Source organism: Dipodomys ordii, unplaced genomic scaffold, assembly GCF_000151885.1.
Source record: "Dipodomys ordii isolate 6190 unplaced genomic scaffold, Dord_2.0 Scaffold127, whole genome shotgun sequence".
NCBI classification, from domain to species: domain Eukaryota; kingdom Metazoa; phylum Chordata; class Mammalia; order Rodentia; family Heteromyidae; genus Dipodomys; species Dipodomys ordii.
In genome coordinates this window covers 6,028,126-6,050,446 of record NW_012267343.1, presented here as the reverse complement: position 1 = coordinate 6,050,446, position 22,321 = coordinate 6,028,126, and the positions used below count along the sequence as shown (strand labels likewise).

General features: G+C 40.4%; 1 pseudogene; it reads left to right on the top strand.

Annotated features, from left to right (window-relative positions):
• Window positions 1–22,078, top strand: part of LOC105996130 — a 72,318-nt pseudogene extending 50,240 nt beyond the window's left edge.
• The last annotated feature ends 243 nt before the right edge of the window (window positions 22,079–22,321 follow it).

Genomic DNA, 22,321 nt, shown 5'->3' with positions numbered 1-22,321 from the left:
TGAGTAAAGTTTGGAGAACTAGGGAAGGAATTACATGCATCAAGATGTATTGTGTTCAAAATCTGATATGTTGAAACCATTTGCACAACTATTTAAAGAAGCTTTAAAGATGGAAAAATAGAAAATATTTTTGTAGTGATATATAGAGAGTAGTTACTTAGTTTATTCAGTTACATATATTTATAGTTATAAAACATAAATTATAAATGAATTTTTATTCTCAGTTTATTTCATAATGCAACTTGTGAAAAATTTTATACATACTTTCGATTATGCTTGGTCATCATAAGATCACCTTTATTAACTTTCTCTATTCTTCCATTCATGTTTTTTTCAGAAAATCCTGGGTTTTTTTTATTACCAGGGCTTGAGTATTTTCTATCACTTACAGAGAATTTTAGAGACCACTTGATCCAAATGCCATACTTTCTAGGTTCAGATACTTACGTGATAAAACTCTGGAAAGCTTACTTCAAAAGGCATATGGTATTATTTTCTAGATAATTCATTTTCAAAGGTCTCAGGCCCCCAAGACTTGACTCTCAATTTTGATCTAGAATTTCATTATGTAACTTGGCCATCTTAAAAACATTCCACTTTACTCATTGGATTCCAGTTCCCAATGCCATGCTGCTTAAACTTGGCCGTAGCCAAACAGCAGAAGGCAACCCAGCTTCCCTTCTGAATTCCACTAGAGTTTGGCAAGGATGATGAACTATGATGAATGCACATCTCTCCGAGGCAGTGGTAATAAAACTAAACAGGACTACTGAATTGCTTGTTATACTTTCAAGGAGAATCCACGGAAGTCTTCACCACAGTGAAATGAGTGTTGAGGGTCTCAGGGAACAAAGATGCAGGCAAGGGTCTGAGAGAAGATCCAGAGAATAAGTATAATTTGTCCAAGGCAGCACAGTGAATCATGACATAGAAAGTAGAATCCATACTTCTTAAATCTCTAGTAAGTGAATAGGTGCACACACACACACACACACACACACACACACACACACACACACACATGGATGCACCCACATGTGTAATATACATGTTTGTATATATACATGCATTTGTACACTTACTTGGACATATATGTATGTGTATATGTAATAACCATTTCCTAACAAAGAACCTGTAAAGCATGCATTGTGTCCCTAAGAGATCTTTCTTCCCCAAAACCTGTGTGTATCTATTGACTCTACAGGAAAGAGTGACATCACTTCTGGGACATCTGCCCCTACTACGTAGATCTAAGACCCCAGCCAAGAACACCTCCGATCTCCTTGGACGTGCTTATTCAGCTCCTTGCTTGGCTGCCATTAGCCTGACTCACAGCTTCAGAAATGGCAAGATGTGCACAGTAAGAAAGGAAGCCCAACACATTCCCAAAGCTGTAGTACACTGCCAGAGCCATCTCCAAACTCCGTTAGCTAATTGGAAATTTCTGGAGGGGACCTCCATTCTGTCGCTGACTAACAAAAACACTTCCAATGGAGACTTGACCTCCTGGGGGTGAGCTGAGATCACTTCTGGCAAGGTGATAGTCCTTACTTATTTTTGGATCAATAAATTAGAACTCACCAATTGACTGTGCTGGGCACACATGCACCATGAGGATGCTAGAAGTTTGAAAGATGATTAAAAGTTTGATTAATGGATCCATCAAGATCTGCTTTACTATTTTACTTGACAGATGTTTATTAAATTAATTTCAATATGCCAGAGAAGATGTTAGATAACAGGGAATTGAAGTTGTAAACATCAGATTACGCCCTTCTATATGTCTGAAGAGTTGGACAATTGAAGAACAAGTACACTTGTTATACTGTTCTATAAAAGGAAATGTTATACCATGAATATGGATGGTGGGACTAACTAACCACTCCAGGAAGTGGTAAAGAAGTTTTTATTTAAAAAGTGATGCTTTAGATGAAGCCTGAAAAAAAGAGGGAGGTGAAAAATGTGGAGAAAAAGCTTTCAGTCCAACAGAGGTATATATAAAACCTTGAAAGGTGAGAGAAAACCTGGAATTTTTAGGGAACTGCAAGTTTGCAAACTTGATGTAGTGGTAAAAGAAAGATATTGAGCAGACTGAATCTTAAGAATCATAAAGGCCACACTTAAGAAGATACTTAGTGAAGGCAAAAAATGAAGGCAAATGGAGGTAAAGAATGATTGGAAGCAATGTTGAAGCACACTTGATCCATCACCTAGGATTTTGTTGGACTGCAGGGTGGAGAATGGACTGAAAGCATCATGACATGGTGACAGTGAGCACAGTGAGGAGCCGTGAAAATATTCAGGACCCTTATGGCCAGAATGTGCAATGCAGCATTAAGGCAGAAAGGAGAGGACCTACAGTGGGGAAATGAGCAAAGGAAAGAAGAGGGACTGAGAAGAATCCTGGAGGAGAGACACAAGTTAGAACGTCTAAAAATAAGCTGGACGCTTTAGTATGGCCTTGTTTGTGGTTGTTTGGATAAATGCCCAAAAGTGGGATTGCTGGGTCATAGGGGAGCTCTATGTGGAGTCTTTTGAGGAACCTCCATACTGCTTTCCAAAGTGGTTGAACAAGTTTACACTCCCACCAACAATGCAGTAGGTTTCCCTTCTGTCCACATCCCCTCCAGCATCTGTTGTTATTATATTTCTTGATTCTAGCCATTCTAACTGGGGTGAGGTGGAATCACCATGTTGTTTTGATTTGGATTTCTTTTATGGCCAGAGATGTTGAGCATTTCTTCATGTGTCTATTAGCCATTCTTATTTCTTCTTCAGAGAAGTCTCCCTTTAAGTCTTTAGCCCAACTTTAACCCATTGGTTAAATCTTTCTTTGAGGATTTGTTGAACACAAGAGGTTTTCCTTTGTAGTTGTTGTCTTTTTAATTTATTATGTGATTTTTGAATGTCCTTCCCCCTATGGTATATCCCATGTTATCACTGCATTTGAATTTGGTACCCTGGTATTGTATATATGTTTATCTGAATCAGGGAAGGGAAAGGGAACAACAGAATAGTCAGACAAAGAACAATGAAGGAACCAATGCAACAGTGATATTCACAAGAAAATATGTTGGAAATGATCTGTACAACATGGGGATGGATGGCGGGGGAGGGAAAGTAAGAGAAAAATGAGGGAAGGGGTAACAAGTTTGACAAGAAATGTGCTTATTACCTTAATTATGTAACTGTAACCGCTATGTACATCACCTGACAATTATTAAAAAAAAAAGTGAACCTGGGAATGGGAAAGATGCTCCTAGTGGAGGGAATGCAAAATGCAGTGCTGTTGTATTTGGAGAGCAATGCTCTGTTGTTTCTGGAAAATATCAGGCCTACATACATACTAAAAGAAGAGCATGATGAGGTGAATGAGTGGTTCATTTGATAATAAAAAAAAATCATTTTTATTTAACCTCTCCATTATTGATTTGCTTATTTGCCTTTTTTTCAAGTTGTAAGCAATATTTTAGTCCCAAATCTAATTTTTAGACCATTTGATTCCTTTTTGTTTAAGTATAGGTCTTAGTTAGCTATAAGTGCAGTAAGTGATAGAATGGTGGCTTCGGAGCGCTATGTGTGCAGAGGTAGATAGGTCGCTAACTGCCCAGGGAACTCAGGGAGGGTCTCCTGAAGCAACAAACGTGCTACAGTGATTACAAACACAAGGATAACAAAGGCTCTGTGGCAGCATAGAACCTAGACCTATACCATTTTTCCTCCAAAGGACTACAACTTCCTCGGAGGGAGAAAGTCAGAGAAAGCCCCTAAAGATGCTGCCTCTGCTCATGCCTTGAATGGATGATTTACTGTCTATGACACTCTTCACCTCTGCCCTTCAACTGAAGTCAAAAAAGAAAAGAAAGAAAGCAAAAAAGATTTCTAAATGGAAGGAAACAAAAAAATGAAAGAACCCATATGGGGTTGGAAGGTGCTTTTCCTGTGAATCATTGCTCCACAACCACCAAACAGAACTTAAGGTAAAGGCAGACTGGGATTTTCCTAGCCCCAGACAAAGTAAAGCCTTATTCAAACCTAAGCTGAGTCTGATACTGGTCTAGTCAACCTTGTTTGTTGGTGGTGGTGGGTTGTTTTTTTCAACTTAGTGGTACTGTCATATATAGATCCCAAAGGACCCAGAGCAGCAACATAGATGTTTTGGTACCACATTGAAGAAATCTAGAGTTAAGAAAGCTGGGTGTTGTTGACTCCTGGCCAGAAATTTTGAACTTTTACAGCTCTACAAGCAGCATCTGGTTTATGAGAAAATACTTCTATTAGCTTTAATTTACCCTAGATAGCCTTGTACCTACATTTCTTTCTTTTTGCCTCATGGTGGGGGGGGGGGCTTGAACTCTGGGCCTGGGCGCTGTCCCTCAGCTCTTCAGCTCAAAGCTAGCACTCTACCTCTTGAGAGTAGCACCACTTCCAGTTTTCTGGTGGTTTATTGGAGATAAGTCTCACAGACTTTCCTGCCTGGGTTGATTTTGAACCACAATCCTCAGATTTCAGCCTCCTGAGTAGCTAGGATGACAGGCATGAGCCACGGACACCTGGCTTTCTTGTACATTTCTTAGATCTAGGATTTTAGTTCTGTTTACATGTATTGCGTGGACCTCTATAGATTTCGGCCATTCACTAGGAGACCCCAACCTTTTCTCCAAACCATGATATCAATACAGGAGTGACAGGTAACCTCATACCTTCACAGATATGAATATCCCTTAGTGACTGGTATAAATTCTATTATTCATCTATGATTCTGCCTTCCCTCTCTAGCATTACGAATCATCTCCTCGGGCAGAGTCTTTCCTGGATGCAATGACTTGGATCGAATCTTGTCACTAACTTGGGCCAATGAGATGTGGGCTGACATAACATGTTAGCTGTTCCTGAGGCTTTAAGAGGCATGGCAAAATTATGTTTGCCTGGTGGAGCTTCTTCCCTTTGCCAGGAGAACAGTGTGTTCTAAGGAGCCATTGGTTCTTCAGTCTGGGTCCTGGAACGAAGACATGTAGAATTGACCTGAGCCGATCCCTAAACCGACAGCTCAGAAAAGCTGAGGAAAGCGTAGTTGAATGTCCTTTGTGATGATATGCAGGCTGATGTATATACTGAAACTATTTGCAGCAGCCCATGAGCCTGAACCATATGCTCATCAAAAGTCACAGACACTTAAGGTTTGTTTGTCCCTGTAGCAGCCCAAAGTCCACTAATAAGGTAGTCCTCCTTAAAATTAGAGTCCACAGATTGTCTTCTGTTGCTTTGGCATGGGGCATGGCATTTGCATTCCATTGCTGCTACACCAAATGAACACAAACTTGGTGGCTCGAGCAATATAAATTCAAATTTATTATCTTATGTTTCTAGAAGTCAGAAGTTTGGAATTGGTCACACTGGGCTGAAATCAAAGCACTGGCAGGTCTGTGTTCCTTCAGAAAGCTCTAGGGAGAATCTACTTCCATGCCTTTTCCAGCTCCTAGATGCTGCTTGCATTCCTCCTTGTCTCTTGGCTCCTTTCCTCAACCTTCAAGGCCAGCACAGCCTTTTCCTTGCTGGTCTTCTGATTTTCTTTTTCTGCCTCCATTTTCCAGGTATCAGGGCATGTATTCTATTAAGCCTACCCCGATGATCCAGGATCATCTCCCCATCTCAAGGTCTATGAACAGCAACTGTAATTGCATCTGCTTTATTCACTCATCCTTATGAGATAACCTAACCTATTCACAAATTCAAGAATTAGGCAGTGAATGTGATTGGTGAGGTTATGGGGTATTATTCTGACTAGCACAGAAACCATGTCTAATCAGGTTCTCAGAGGAAGCCAGACTTGAAGGAGCAATTTCCATGGGGCGGCTGCTGGTTATATCAGATGCCAGATGACAAACTAAGGAAAACCAAGGCCTAGGAATCACAAATGCACTGGCTCCCTGGCAGTGTACATCTCTGTCCTTCCTCTTACATTAATCCAGCTGCGACGGAGGATTTTGTTTTGTTTTTTGTTTTTGTCAGTTGTGAGGCTTGAATGCTGGGGCTTGGGTGCTGTCCCTTCTTAACCCTTCTCTGGAACTGCAGAAGATTTCCCAGCTCTCATTCAGGAATAGCCTTAAACATCTGGGCAGAAGCTGATGATAAATGCCCCATGGATGAAGGAGCCCTTAGATGGTTGCCCTCAACAATCTTAAGTTCAATAGCTCATGGTTGATTGAGTTTTCCTCACTGCCCATCTGTCCCTCTCCACTCTCCTACTGGCTACATCCACGTCCCAACTAAACTGCCTGGCATTTATGCTAATCTCAGCTCTGCCTTTGAAGGAAGCCATCCTAAGACTTAGAATGATTGCGACGGACTGAGCAGGCATGAATTAAGTTTGAAGGAATCCTGAAGGATGTCTTTCTATTTATTTAAGATTGGGATTAAGTTACATGAGTAGGTTGTCATAAGGAAGCCATGTATACTGGGCTGATTCCTAGAATCCCAACAACTTAGAATTTAGGAGGACTGTGGTTTGAAGCTGGCTTGATCAAACAACAACAACAATGTGAACAAAGTCTCATCTGAAAAAAAGCATGCTGGGCATGGTGGTACATGTCTATAAGCCCAGCTATAAGAAGTCCTATGTCAGAGGACTGTGATCTGAGGCTGACTCGAAAAAAGAGGAGAACTCTTGCTGAAAAATAACCTAAAAAAAACGGACTGGGGGAATGATAGAGTGACTACCTCGTAAGCACAGATCCCTGAGTTCAAATCTTACAACCAAACAAACAGAAAAATTAAACAAAAGAAAAGAAAGTAGTTCGGAGGAGAAAATTCTCTTTACTCATGAATTGCCTGGAAATTCCATGAAATATTGCTTCACTCGCAATTCAACTTTCGTTCAAGTGTCCAATTGAAGAATGGTACATTTTCACAATGAGCTCAAGAATAGAGATTGAGTTAAATTAAATTACATCCTCATTTAGAAAAGACTTGATATTTCATATTAAAATGACAAGGGCCACGATGAATTATGGTGCCAAATGTCTACTATGTTCTTAAATTTGATCTGGTTATCAATAACATGAGTCAATTCTATCACACAAGACCAAATGCCATTCCTTATGTGGACATTTTTGCTGTCTACAAATTCTGGTCCTGTCCACACTGTTCCACGTAGTATTTTCTTTACAAACATATGGCACAGTTTCTAGGAGTCATCTTACAGAAGAAGAAATCTCAACTAAGGCTCAAAGAAGGAAAATCATTTATTGATTTGATGAACTGGGAGCAAGAAAAAAAAACCATTGAAGATGGAGATACAGCAGTACTAGACAATGATGTAACCAGTTCAAGGGTCCTGGGTTTGACCTTTACCAGTGAAGAGTAACACAAACACTGACACAGTCTCCAAGGAAGTAAGAGAGGCACAAGTAAAAGATGAACTCAGACAGATAAGCAGGGTTCTGGTTTTTATGGGACTTTTCTGGTTATCGGGGAAACTTCATAGTTTATTTTTAGTAAGATGGAAAGTCTGAGGAGTGTTTGGAGAAGAAGGTAGCAGGATCTGACTTCTGTTCTTTAAATAATGCAGTGTTGTCGATTGCCTGCTCCTCCTGTGCCCATGGGAGGTTGATTGGAAGGCAATCACAGTTGTCTACCAGAAGGATAATGATGGCTAGGGACATCACATTAGAGGTTAAAAAAAGGGAGGGGGGATCAGATTCAGGATGCACTTTGAAGATAATGCAGTTAATACATGGGGTTGACTTGGATGTAGAATTCTAGGAAGCAAGGAACATCAAAGATAACTCTTCGACTGGGGGACTGAGTAATGGGGAAAATGGTGCCATTCATTTAAGATGGAAAACCATGCAGAAATCACAAGAAGACAACAGGAGGTGGAGCATGGGAAGAGGGAGGGAAACTGCCCAAATGCCCTAAAACTGATGAATGATTGGTGGAGCACATGTGGTATGTATACACTATGGAGCCTTGCTCAACCGTAAGGAAGAATGGCTAGAAATGGAGATCATCTTGTTAGGTGAAGTGAGCCCAGTTCAGAAGGACAAGGTCACATGCTTTCTCTCTTGCATGAATACTATGCCTAAAATGTAAATATCTATGTAACACTAGATAGATAATAGGCAAATAGACTTTAGATATAGATATATATAATATTAAGCATATATAATATAAAAAATTAGCATACACTGAAAAATGAATGAACCCCTCGGTACAGTATCTTTACAATAAAAATATATATATTTAATTTTAAAAAAACTTTAAAAAATGAATGACAGAGATGTGTAAAACAGGTCTCACCTGGATGTGGGCACTAATGGGAAGGGAGTGGAGCAAGGGGTAGAACACACAAAGAAGTTGAAGGAGGGTGAATATGTCCAAAATACTTCATACACCTATGTGTGAAAATGGAACAACAAAGTTTGTTGAGATTGCTTTGCGTGGGGGAGGGGAGATAAGGGATCAAGGAGATGAGTCTGATCAAAGTACATTGTATGCTAATACAGACATGTCAACAGGAAATCTATGTGCAGCTAATTATGCCAACAAATGTATGGAAAAAGAAATATGACTTTGGAGGTAATACATGGGAATTTTCTACTAAGGTATTTCTTCATGTAATATCTTAACACATGGATGTATTCAGGCCCTTCTGTAATTGAAAGATGGGTGAATCTGGAGATAATTTGTTATCTTGCTAGGAGAGGAGAAAGATTTTGGACTCATTAGCATTTGAACAGCATTTAAAACCCATACATACCAAGGTGAACACCTAATAAGGCCCTGTTCCTAGAAGGGAGGGATAGGGACTGGGGACAGGTTGAAGACAGAACAAATAAAGAATGGGAGGCATATGAAGAAGAAAAAAGGAGGAGGGGGTGGAGGAGGAGGAAGAGGTGGACTTGACCCTGTCCCTACTCCTAGAAATCCCTTCTCTAGGTAGGTGGTTGTCTGTGCTAGATTTCTTCTCATTTCAAAAGCTTCTTTTCCCCTGAGGAAATACCTATGAAAAACTATAGAAGGGGAGGCAGATGAATGGAAGAAGGTGGAGGTGAATGCAGTCATCGTACTCAATATCAATATGTTCACATGGAACCAGGTAACTTGGAACGGATTGGGTTGGGAGATATGGGGGAGAACAAATGATAGAAGAGGTGACATTGACCAGGATGCACAGTACTTATAAGCTGACATGTTGAAGCTCCTCTGAACCACCACTTACAGATAATTAAAAAAGAAAGAAAGAAAGAAAGAAAATTACAGAGAAAGGCAAGATGGCATGCATTCTTGCAAATGTGTGTGGGCCTTTCTGTCTGATTTCGATTAGGCCAGGCCTGGTTTCTTTGGGATGAGAAGAACTCATGTGGGAAAATTAGGTTATAAGCAAAATTCAAAACCACAGCATTCAGAGGTTGTCTCGTCATAAGCCAGGTCTGTACTTTGGCAATAGAAACCAAAAGAACCTTCTGAAGACTGGGTAAGACCTTGACTAGCCTCAGCTCTACTCCCTCTTAGAATTTCAAGTTCACTGTTCTTTAAAGAGAAGTATCAGCAAATGCTTTTCTTTTCCAGTTCATTGGCAAATGTTCTCTCAGATCTATTGTGGGGACATTAGCTCAATTCAGGGGCTGCTTCTTTGGTAGTTCTTGTCTTTACTCCCCTTTGCCTTTACCATCTTCTTTAACCAGTAGAGCCTGTCTGTTGCAAAGGATTTGTATGATCAGAGCAGAGAAGAAGTGTTGTGCCATTAGCTATTGCTAGTGTTCACTTATGTCCCTCACAGATATGTCACTACATGAAGGCTGCATGCAAAGAGCCATGTAGATGCGGGATGTATTAGCTTCAGTCTGCCATGTCAGAGCCACAGACCTCTGCTCCATGCAAACCTATACTCACTGACCACATGCTGAGTGTGAGACAGTGAGACAGTCTATGTCCTGTGGCTGGAGGAATGGAGAGGAGATGGGCAGTTACTTGAAACACGAGGTATAAATTCCCTTGCCAGGAACTGTCCAGGCTTTCTTATTGAGCTTCACTCACATCATGTGCATGGCAACAGAATCATTACCATCCCCATGTTATAGCAAATGAATCTGGACTTGTGGAGGAAAGGGATTTGTTGGTCCACCAGAACTGAACTTTCAGCCTAGGACATCCTTTGTTCCAGTCCAGAATTGCTACTTCATAAGAACTCTAAGAGATGTGAGTATAGGAACAGGGAAACAATTGCAGCCTCCAAAGACTCTTGAGTTTGGAAAGGTTGTCATTTAAGAGCAAAAGTAAACCTAAGATGTACCATCTCTCTCATTTTGATTAAAATGAATCTTAAGAGCATCTCCTATGTGGAGTCTCATTTGTCTTTTTCACAAGGTTCTCTGCTGCCAAGCATTATACTGGACACTAGGCATACTAGGCATGATCCCTGAGACTCAAAATAGTTTATATGCCCCGAGACTCAAAAAGTCTACATTTTCTCTCATGGAAAGTTTTCTCAATGCCTAAGAGAAAAGGTACACTTCCTTCTTTTTGTGAGGATTGCCCTTCAGTATCCATCTCTACAGCATAAAACATTTTGATGGTCATTCTAGTCATGGACACAAATACCCTGGAACAGTCCTCAGCATTTATCCCCAAATTATTTTTTCCAGAATTAAAACGACCTCACTCTTCCAATTTGATGTCTTAAACATTCATATGGAAAGGATCAATGAAAATTTATATCACTGAGAGTGCCGTAAAAAGCACCTTCCTTAACATCTTCAAACATCCTCCCAAGGTTCTTTCCTAGTCCTAAGCCAGAAGGTCTCTCAATTTGGCATTAAGAGATGTACAAGGATAGAGGAAGAAATATTATCTTCTTCTGTTTTGAATCACCTTCATAAACTAGACACTTTGTCCTACAAAGTCATGTTTCAGCAGCAAAATGGGGGGACGTCAACATCCTTGTGAACTGCAGTAAATATTAGATTCTTTTGGCTGACTTGCCCCTCAACTACGACCAGAAGCCATGGTACTGGGCCAGGTCATATTTTAATCAAAGGCAGACAGTCACGGTGCACTCCAGTATGCCCTGTCAGCTCATCCAAGAAAAGGAGAGGAGAGCTTGCTTCTATTTGTATGAAGGGTGCCATGCTCAGTGAGGCTATGAAAAATAGATTAACATATTCTCTTTTGACTTCAGAAATAAAACAAAGGAAACATGGAATCAGTGTGATGTGGTAAGAAAGGGGGAAGACAGGAAGGAAGGGAGGGAAGAGGGAAGAGAGGGAAGAAGGAAGGAAGGAGGGAAGGAGGGAAGAAGGGAGAGGAAAAGGAAGAATGAAGAAAGAGGAAAGAAGGAAGGAAGGTGGGAGGGAGGGAGAGAAAATAAAGAAAAGAGGGAGGGTGAGGAAGATGGAGGGAAAGGGGAAATGAGATGGAAGGGAAATAGAAGGAAAGGAAAGGGAAAAGAGGGGAAGGAAGGAGAAGGGAAGAGAGGGGAAGGGAGGAGAAGAAAGGAGAGGGGGAGAGGGAAAAGGAGGGGAGGAGAATTTGTTTCTGGTAAATTGTTTGTCTCATAACTAAAATAGGTATTTGTCAATATACCCATAGTGCTTCCCTTTAGAAAGGACTGGAAGTCATGGGCCTGCTCCTTCAAGAAGTCCACTAATTCCTCTTTAATGCTGGTACAAGGATTGCATCTACTGCCCATCAATGTTGAGCTCTGAAGAGCACTCACATGTTCCACTGAACTAAACTGGATGTCTCAAATTAATTCTATTGGCCAGCTTATCCTTTAAATCTTTAACCAAGCCCTCATACATATGCATTCACTGGTTTAAATCACTTCAAGAAGTTTTAGAGACGGCTCATTAAGATGGCAGCTACACTGAAAGGTGAGCCCGTCTCTGCTCTTGCTGCATTCCACGCTGCTAAATAATCAAGGAACTGGCTGCAGCCCTTCCAGAAGGGGAGACTGCATTCTCCACTTACCTTTCCCACTTCCTTGCTAGCTTGGAATTTGCCTTCAAACCAATTGCAAGACCCATGAATAGCAAGAGATGTGAGAGGAAAGGTCTCTGCCAGAGATTGAACGTAACGAAGCCACCTAAAATGTGGTATTTCTAGATTCCATCATTTCCTTCCTGCCCGCTGCTCTTGCTGCTCACTGGCTCTCATTTCTGGCTCACTTCCACCTGTTTTCTACAAAGCTTCCCATGTCCCCCAGCTCAACCCCAATCGGGTGTCCTTTGGTTTTCTTATCCTTGCAAAAATAATCAGCACAATAACAGTCATTCGAAATGCTTACACTGTATGGTCTACCTTGGGAAAGAGGGGCAGACTTCTCCCGCCTCTTAGCTAAGTCTCCACCCAGTACCTGCCACCTAGGTTTAGTTCTTCTCCCCACCCCTGGCTTTGATTCGAACTTGACCAGAGGCTATAGGGAGGAGTGAGGTGACTGCCTCCAGGGGTGCCAGTTACCGAGGTGACACAGGTTACTGGGAGGAGACTTAGCCAGGAAGAGGGAGGAGTCTGCCCCGCCTTCCCAGAGCAGACCTTACATGCACTGTCTCAGGCACTTAGCCTTAGTAGTGGCCCTAGAAGAGTGTTACCATTACTTCCTCAGTTATACATGTGGGAAAATGAAACACTGAGTGGCTCCACAAATGATGTCTAGTTGGTGGAGCAAGGACTAGGCCCAACTCAGTCCTAACAACTAGTTCTGTTAAGTACTACAATGAGTAGGTGCTACATCCTTCGCCCAGAAGTCCTGTACTATATGAATTAGGCAGTAACCCACATTACTTTTGAATACAAGTGCCTACTTTGGCTGAGACACCTCGAACCAGGAAATCAATTCAGGTCTTTCAGTTTCCAGGGCCCATGCTCTTGGTCCTTATGTCTAGCTATGAAGCACTATATTCGCTTATTCCATTTCTTTTGTCTTGGTTTCCTGTGTGTAATAGCAATACAACTCATATTTTGGTGTTTACTTCCCTATACAGTCTGTGTCATTTTTTAAAAATATAAATCCTTGCTAGACTCATGTGAAATGAGTAAGATTCACGTGCTTAGGTGAAAGAGAATTTCAAAGAACAAAGGCACATTTCTCTTCACTGTGTGTACATTTGGCCTGTTCTACCTTACCAACACAGTGACTGTGCATAAGAAACATCCATCTGCCCCATTTCTGTAATAGTATATAAGTTGCACATAGTGGAGCACCTCCATAAAGACATTACAATGCTGTAAAGACATTACAATGCTGTAGTTTCAATCCACAATTCCATATAAATGCTCAAAGTTTGGACAGAGAGGAGATTCAGGAGGATTAAGGATTAAAATAGACTTCAGCATTGCAAATCATTGTAGAATCAGAACGTCTCACATCTATTGTTTTTGATATCTTACCATGGAACAATTCATAATTCCATTGTACTTTGACTGCCTTTTAAGAAAAATAAAACTAGTTTATACCTTACAATATTCAATCATGATTAAATGAAATGTTCTTCATAAAGTGCTGCATACAAGGGCAAGCACTTATTAAATTCTCAATAGAAGATAGCTATGGTTCTGATCATGTACAGCTAAGCAATCTTTGCTTGTGTCCTACTCACTTCTTGAACATTGTCTGTGCTACTACATATGCAAGTCTTTGAGGTGGGCTCCTACAATGAGAAGCAAGGAACTATTTCCATTATAATCTTTCCTTTACTAATAGATTTACAATCATGGAGTCCTTGCTGTGGGTCACACTTGGTGCTAAGTAGTTCCAGTAGATTACTACATTTAATCCTCACCATAACTATTGGTTCCCCCATTTTATAGACAAAGAAGCTAGGTATTTATCAGACTAAGCCGTTTTCCCAAAGTCATACAGTTAGAAGCAGGGATGGGACTCCAACTGAAGCAGCCTGGCTCCACAGCCAGGTCCCTTAACCAACCTGGCACGCTAAACTTTCTTCCATGTAATCCTGGATTGGGTTTCTTGTTTTCTAAAATGGGTGGTAGAGAAGAACAAACACTTGGAAGGTCAAATTTGCCCAGCTGTATGCAACATTTGAGACTTGGCTTACCCACATGGAAATCTGTTTGTAAGCCTTTATGATACGTTGTTGAGTTCCTTCGCTGGCTGTCTTCTGTGTATTCTTTACAGATGATCCTCGATGAATTTTTAGGCTCTGGGAAGCAGCTGGAAGGTTCACATAGCTGCCTCTGGACTGCTCTGCCACAGATGTGCAGGATTCTTAAATCTAGCCCAGAAAAATTTATGGTGGCTACAGGTTAGACTAGACACACAGGACTTTACTCACAGGAGACCCTGGTGACCATCTAAGCTTTCTTTAAAACCATACTGATTATACAGTTGAAGAGTTTCCCAATGTATGCCAGAAGTCTAATTGGGGAGAAGCCCCTACTGTGCTTTGTTCGGAGAGTTCCAATCTACCATTCCAGCTAGGTATTCAATCTATGCAGCCATTGTGTGTAAAATGCATGCAGAGTCTAAAAGGCCTCTAAGCAGCCTGGTCAGAGCCTACATGACAACAAAACACTGCCAGGATGCATCGCCTCATATGCGTCTCCTGTTGCCAGGAAAGCAGTATTCTGACTTTTAAACAGTTCCATGTTCAGAAGGCAGTCCAGTTGGAACAAGGAAACACATTCCAAAGTGGGCTTGTAACTCTTAAGAGGCAACTGTACATGAGCTACATGGTAACATGGTTGAGTGCTAGAAGAGTTCACAGGCAAGCCATGATTTGAAAGATGGTTGTGTACATGCTTCTCCTGTTGCTTAAATCCAATGTTACATTTTGCTGAGATCTAGACCACATTTAGTAAACAGGATAGTTAGATAATCCATTGATGATCCACCAACTAGAATAATATTACAGAATTCTATGAATGAGCTGTGGCAAAGGGCATTGATCCAAAAGATTCTAAGTCAAAAAGGTAAAGCTACACAATCATGCTCATTACTGCATTATTTACCATAGCCAAGGTATGGAAACAGCCCAAAGCACAAGTGTATCAAGAAAATGTGATATATATATATATATATATATATATATATATATATATGCACTTGACATTTTACTCAGCCATTAGGAATAAAGATATTATATCATTTGCAAAGAAATGGATATACTTGGAAAAAATTATGTTAAGGGAAGTAAGTCTGGCTCAGAGAGGCAAATGATACATGTTTTCTCTCATATGTGGAAGTTAGGTCTCATTTATAAATATGTATGTAAACATGCAGGGTGATATGCAAACGTACACAAATGTATCAACTGAACTGTGGTATATGCAGGGGAGAATTCAAATTGTGTAGCTCCTTTGAAGAACCAACTTACAGTTAACAAAATTAATATGAAGAAACAGGCACTTGATGTGTATGTTTGTGAGAAAGTCAAGTGGAGGAGGGTAGATTGAAGAAGAGGGGAAAAGGAGGCAGAATGCAGTCACAATACCAAATGCTTGTCCTATTCAACTAGGGAAATTGAGGGAATGGGTGGAGTTGAGAAGGATGGGAGATGGAAGTGGCGCTATAGCTCAAGTGGTAGAGCACTCGCCTTGAGCTGAAGAGCTGAGGGACAGTGCCCAGGCCCAGAGTTCAAGCCCCACGACGAATGAAAGGGTGACTTTGATCACGATGCATCGTACTCATAAGCTGACACATTCAATCATAACCCCTTTGTATAGCGACTTAAAATGGGTATCCTGAGATTCAGGAGGTAAGAATGCTACTGTCCTATCATCCTTGCTTGGACGCTCAGTGCCTTCATCACCTCAAGCTGCTGTAATAAAACACAGTACACTAGATGGTTCTTCCTATATTCTGGAGGCATGAAATTCCAAGAGCAAAAGGCCTACAGGTTTTGGTATCTGCTGACAGCCTACTTCCTGGTTTGCGATCACCTCCTGATACATTCACCTTGGTTTAGAGTTGACCAATGGATATTTTTTCTTCTTATGAAACCCCTATCTTCATGACCTCATCTGAATAAAAGGACTCCCACAGGTGTCCCACCTCCAACTACTATCATATTAGGGACTGAGCTTTGATATATCAATAGAGAGAGAATACAATGCAGCCCAAAACACTCAGAAAACTCTGCTCCCTTTCTGCTTGTCAACATTGGCATCTTACAATTGATAGCATGATATAAAGAGTTTCTCTCCATAAAGCCTACAGGTCAGAAGCTATTCCTACTCTCAAATCAGTTCTCAGCAGGGTTCAAGGTTTGTCATTACTAAGAATGAGCAAAAGAGAAACATCTTTGGTGTCTGTTTTCAAGAATAACCTCACCACACACTGATCCAAAGAGGCAGCCAGGATCTCTAGAAGTCTGATGCTAAGTGATCTCAAATCTGAGCACTTGTGAAAGATAAAGCCAATTTTCCAATCGATTCCGGCTGAATTTCAGAATGTTTGTTAGACTTAGGAACTGGTGAGCAGTCAGAGTTGCAGAATTTGCCAGATCTAATTCCTATTGCCATGCTCTGGACAGAAAGCTAGTTTCAGTAATTTAAAAAAGAAGAAGAAAGGAAGAAAGAAAGAAAGAAAGAAAGAAAGAAAGAAAGAAAGAAAGAAAGAAAGAAAGAAAGAAAGAAAGAAAGAAAGAAAGAAAGAAAGAAAAAGGAAGGAAGGAAAGAAGGAAGGAAGGAAAAACTGCTGGCAATATTGTGGAGTAAAAGCAAGAATCATCCAATCTGGATGTAAGGAATGCATCCAAACCCATTTCCAAACCAGCAACAGGGCAGCTGGGTTCCATCCATGAAGCATTTTTAACATCTTATGAAAAGCTTTGGGTGTTTCAGCCATTCTTTAAAGGGGGATGCACATTCAAAAGCCAGGGCAAGAGTGGAACTAAGTTACACACAAACCTTTATGACATTGGTTTAGTAGGTTTTTTTCTTTTCTTTCATTTGATGGTTGTCATTGATGTTTAAGATTTAGGACTCCTCAACTTCATGTCAATGTAGGGTGATTTGTCACCTCCAAGCAATAGGTCAAAATTCCACGATCATCTCAGTAACTCCAAAGAATTACATATCTACTCTTTATCTGGAGCAGTGATCTCTTCACATAGAGCTGTAACTCTCAGTGTCAGCCTGAAGAGCTATAATTACCCTGTTCCATAAATGAGGGGACTGAGACTCTTGAGTAGTAAGTGATTTGTTCAAGACCCTGTAGCTGACATCTGAGGGATTTGAACTCACTTTTGCCTGAGTTGATCTCCTGTGGATTATGGAACTCTATGCCAAGCACACTGAAGAATGTGATCTATCTTCTTTGGACTATATATTTGACATTTTGTACTTCTTGTGGACTCTTCCATTTAGCTTATGGTTGGGTTTCACTTAAGCAACTTACAACATAGTCTATACATAATGTTTTTCTAGATCTATAACCAAAGTGTGTTCACTGTCAAACTTTTGAAAAAGCTAGGAAGACACAAGGAATAAAGTGACAGTTGTGCCTCATTCTACAATCATGAAGAACCATGGATAAGATTTCTTGAATTACAAAATGATCAGGAGTCAGACAGGCAAACAAAGCTAACTTATGTAACACTTTAATTTTAAAAACAAAAATAATAGTAAATGCTTTGGTGACATTTACTCTGTGCCAGGCCCTCTTCTAATAGTTTATATATCCAAAGTTATTTAATCTTCACCCAAAACACATGAGTGGGTACAAATGTTTTTGATGCTTCACTGATAAGAAGATGGAGACAAAAGAGGTAAGTTCTAAACACAGAGCAAAAAAAACTGTACAGCTGGAATTTGAACCTAGAAGTTGGGCTACACAGCCTGTGTTCTCAACCATTAATAAACTACTTCTGGTATTATTTAATATTATTATTGTTTGCTTCATAATCTTTATTTTACAAAATTGGAAACATACTGAGCATATTGTTTTGTTATCTGCTTTCTTCATTTAACAATATGCCTTGAACATGTTTCCAAGTCATTAAATACTTTCAGGGAACACAATTTTTTTTTGTTTTTTTGATGATGATGTCTGTGTGGTATTCAACTGAATGTCTGAAATGTAATTAATTTAGCCAAATCTCTTTTATTAAGCACTTCAGATGTTTCTAATAGTTCACTGCAATAAACAATACTGAGATGAACATCATTGTGCCTGCATTCTCTGGTTATTTCTTTTGGATAAATTCCTAGAAATTTTGACCTCAGTCAAAAGGGTATGACGTGTTTTATGTGGATATTGGTGTTTTGGGGTTGATTTTTGAGAAAGTGTAGATCTTTCTGTAACTTTACCACATTAGGCATACCTTCGTGACAAAAGGGCTGTTAAAATTCACAAAACTAGAGTTAACACACACATGTGCGCACACACACGCGTGCACACACACACACACATTATATGGAACCCAATATTTATTATATAGAAAATCACTTGTTCATCAGATCAAGCTTTATTCCAATTTCTGGTTGGAAAATACAATAATTGTTTAACCTTTCACATTAGACCAACCCAACTCTAGAGCCTGGAGACAATCTGGATCATACTCTGACAAAGGAAATAGTGTTTTATTGACAGGAACTGAATTAAGTGCTGCAATGGCTCTGTGTTTGACATTGAGAAACACACTTCACAGACAGGATACCAAGAGGTCATAAGAATCCCTAAGGGAGGTCCAAACCTGACTATCTTCCCGCATGAACTTTCTGTGTAATATTTTATCACCTAAAATGTTGTACTTATTGACAGAAAAACCATCTTATTCTGGGGTCCTGCTCCTGCATCAAGACTTTGCTCTTGATGTACCATTTATTCCTGGGCTCTGTCTATTAACCACCTCCTTAAAAATTCCTTGTATAAAGCCGGGCGCCAGTGGCTACTAGCTACTCAGGAGGCTGAGATCTGAGAATCCTGGTTCAAAGCCAGTCCGGGCAGGAAAAATCCTTGAGACTCTTATCTCCAATTAACCACTCGGAAAACTGGAAATGGCACAGTCGCTCAAATGGTACAGCGCTAGCCTTGAGCTGAAGAGTTGAGGGACAGCATTCAGCCCTGAATTCAAGCCCCAGGGCCAACAAAAATAAATTCCTTGCATATCATCACTATCAAGCTTAAGGAATTGGGGGTGTCCCATGTGTCTTCATTTTCCCAGGGGTTTCTCAGTATATAGGATTGAAAACCCTTTATCTGGAATCGCTCTACCCTACACAATCAGAACAAGTGCTTTCCTTAGCTGCATAACTAAATTATAACTGCTGTCAGTCATAAACAGTTATATGCTCTTGTGAATTAATTACGAGAAGAGATATCATTAGAGCAGGAACAGGGAGATAAGAAAAACTAGCTATGTTAAGATAAAGGTCTGGGGTGGGAGGAAGAGCAGAAGCAAGCCAAGAGCAAGCTCAGCAGGTTGGAAAGAGAAAAAGGAAATGGATCTAGAAAATGGAAAATGAAAAAGAATGGAGAAAGGCATGAAGGTGGAGAGATCAACAAGGACCAGATAGAATAAATACTGCCTTAGAGAATTAAGTCATTCAAGGTTTAATAAAGAAGTGAAGAAATTTACACAGGGACTTTCTCTCTCTCTCTCTCTCTCTCTCTCTCTCTCTCTCTCTCGCCCACACACACACACACACACACACACACACTTGACCACCATTTGATTTTGCATTTTATAATTTTTCATCTATACAGCAATGGTAAAACAATTGAACATGTCTACAGTGTACCACACATGCTACTTAGTGGTAAAGAGAAAAGAAACAGCTTTTAGCCTTGTGGGGCCTGGTCTAATACAAAATAGGGTGAAGAAGAGGGGCAGGAAGGAAGAATGCAGTCAAGAATTCATTGTATATACCACAAAATTAAGAAAAAATAAGGGAAGGGGTGGGTCTAAGGGGGATGAAAATGTTGAAGGGGTGACACTCATTAAGATGCATTGTAGAGTATGGTGGCTGGAAAACAGTGGTGGCCACTTGTCTGCTGCCAAGAAGAACTGGATCTTCGGTTCAGGCCATCCTCAGAAAAACTTAAGTTTGCTATACAATAGAAATCAGGAGGTCTGATCCTGATTTCAGAATCCTTTCCCTGACTGCAGAATTCTTGGTCCTGTCCCTCAACTCATCTCTACTCCTAGAACATCAGAAACAATCTGTAAAATTCCATTTCGGAAATCATTAGGAGTTCATTGAAGAAAAAGAACCAAGATTATTGATTGGAATAAAAACAGGTTGACACTCTAGAAATCAGTATGGAGATTCCTCAAAAGACTGCACATAGAGTCCCCCTATGACCCAGCAATCCCACTTTTGGACATTTACCCAAATGATCACAAACAAGACCACACTAAAGCTACCAGCACAACTATGTTCATCACAGCATTATTTACCATAGCTAAGATATGGAACCAACCGAGATGCCCCTCAGTAGATGAATGGATCAAGAAAATGTGGTATATAAACATATATATGTGAATATAATTCCATTATACATATATAATGGAATTCTATGCTTCCATAAGAAAGAATGATCACTCCATTTATTAGGGAATGGAAAAACTTGGAAAAAAATTATATTAAGTGAAGTAACCCAAAGAAATTTTGTCCCATGGTTTCCCTTATTTGCAATAATTAGCATACAAATAGAATAATCTTATTAGATGAGCTGAAAAGCTCAAAAGCCATGTACATATGACTATATAAGATGATGCTAAGTGAAATGAACCCCAAGATACGGACACAAGAGGTCTGCCTTCATTGTTATTATGTTAAATGTACCATGTGATTTTATTTTTTTGTTGTTGTTTCCTTTGTATGTTCTTTCCCCTATGGAATATCCCCTGTTGTCACTGTACTTGATTTTGATACCTGCATCTTGTGTATACATTTGTCTAATCTGGGGAGGCGAAGGGGAATAATGAAACACTGAAACAAGGACACAGAATGACCCATCGCAACAAGGCTACCTACAGGACAGTCTATTGGAAACGAACTTTACAACTTCAGGTGGGGGTGGGATGGGGGGAAGGAGCATGGGGGGGGGGGGGGGGGGGGGGGATGGGAAGGGATAGTGGGAAACAACCAAGGAGGAGGCTACAATGATCGACAAGTAATGTACTCATGCCTTACTTCACTGAAACCCCTCTGTACAGCATCCTCACAATACAATAAAATAAACATTAAAAATAGCAGTCAAAAGTAACAATCAAAAAAACCCCAACAAAGAAAACACAGGGTTGAATGAGTTCCAAAAAGCTTCTGTGGAACAATCCCCCCAAGAAGAAAATTTTAAAAGGCCTGCTAGGGGCAGTAGGCAAAGAAGTAAGATGAAAGGTGCTGCCTCTGGGAAGAGCACTGGCCGCAGCCTAAGAATCTTGAGCCCGCTCTCCCAGGAAGATGACGGGGGTGGGGGGAAGTTCTGCAGAGAACCCCCCCACCTTCTAGATTGGTGCGGGGAAAACAAGAAAGAAAAAGCAAAAGGCCCCTAGAAACAGTGATGGTGGCCGGCCCAGCAAAGCTCCCCAGCCTCCATGAAAGGAAAGGGCCCTCAGTTGATGCTACCATTGAGATGGAAGAGGCAATCAAGAATAAAATGGAAGTGAAGGTGAAGATTCCAGAAGAATTAAAGCCGTGGCTCATTGAGGACTGGGATCTGGTAACTTGACAGAAGGAGCTATTTCAACTGCCTGCTAAGAAGAATGTGGACACCATACTAGAAGAGTATGCAAATTGTAAGAAATCACAAGGCAATGTTGATAATAAGGAATATGCTGTTAACGAAACTGCACGGGGTATAAAAGAATATTTTCACATGACGTTGGGCACTCAGCTGCTCTATAAATTTGAGAGGCCTAGTATGTTGAAATTCTGTTGGCTTATGCTAATGCTTAGATGTCACAGGTTTATGGGGCACCACACCTGTTGCGATTATCTGTTAGAATTGGAGCAATATTGGCCTACATGCCCCTTGATGGAAAGAGCCTTGCGTTATTGCTTGGCTATCTGAGTGATTTTTAAAAATATCTGGCCAAGAATTTTGCCTCTCTTTACCACCAGTGATTACAAAGTTGTGTCTGCCCATTATCATGGCATAGCCCTGTGAAGGATTTGTCACCCCTGGTTGATGTTTAGTATCTGTAAACTATACTTATTCTTAGTCGTTCCTTGTAAAATTGATGTTCCTTAAAATTGTTAATGTATAACAGGGCTTATGTTCTTATTTGTTTACTGATGTAAACAGAAAATAACAGGAGTACATGCTCCTTTATTTCAAAGTTGCTACCAGTGTATACAGTAATTAGATGAAGAAACAGTCAGTAGAACATTTTGTGGCCTAGTTGACAAC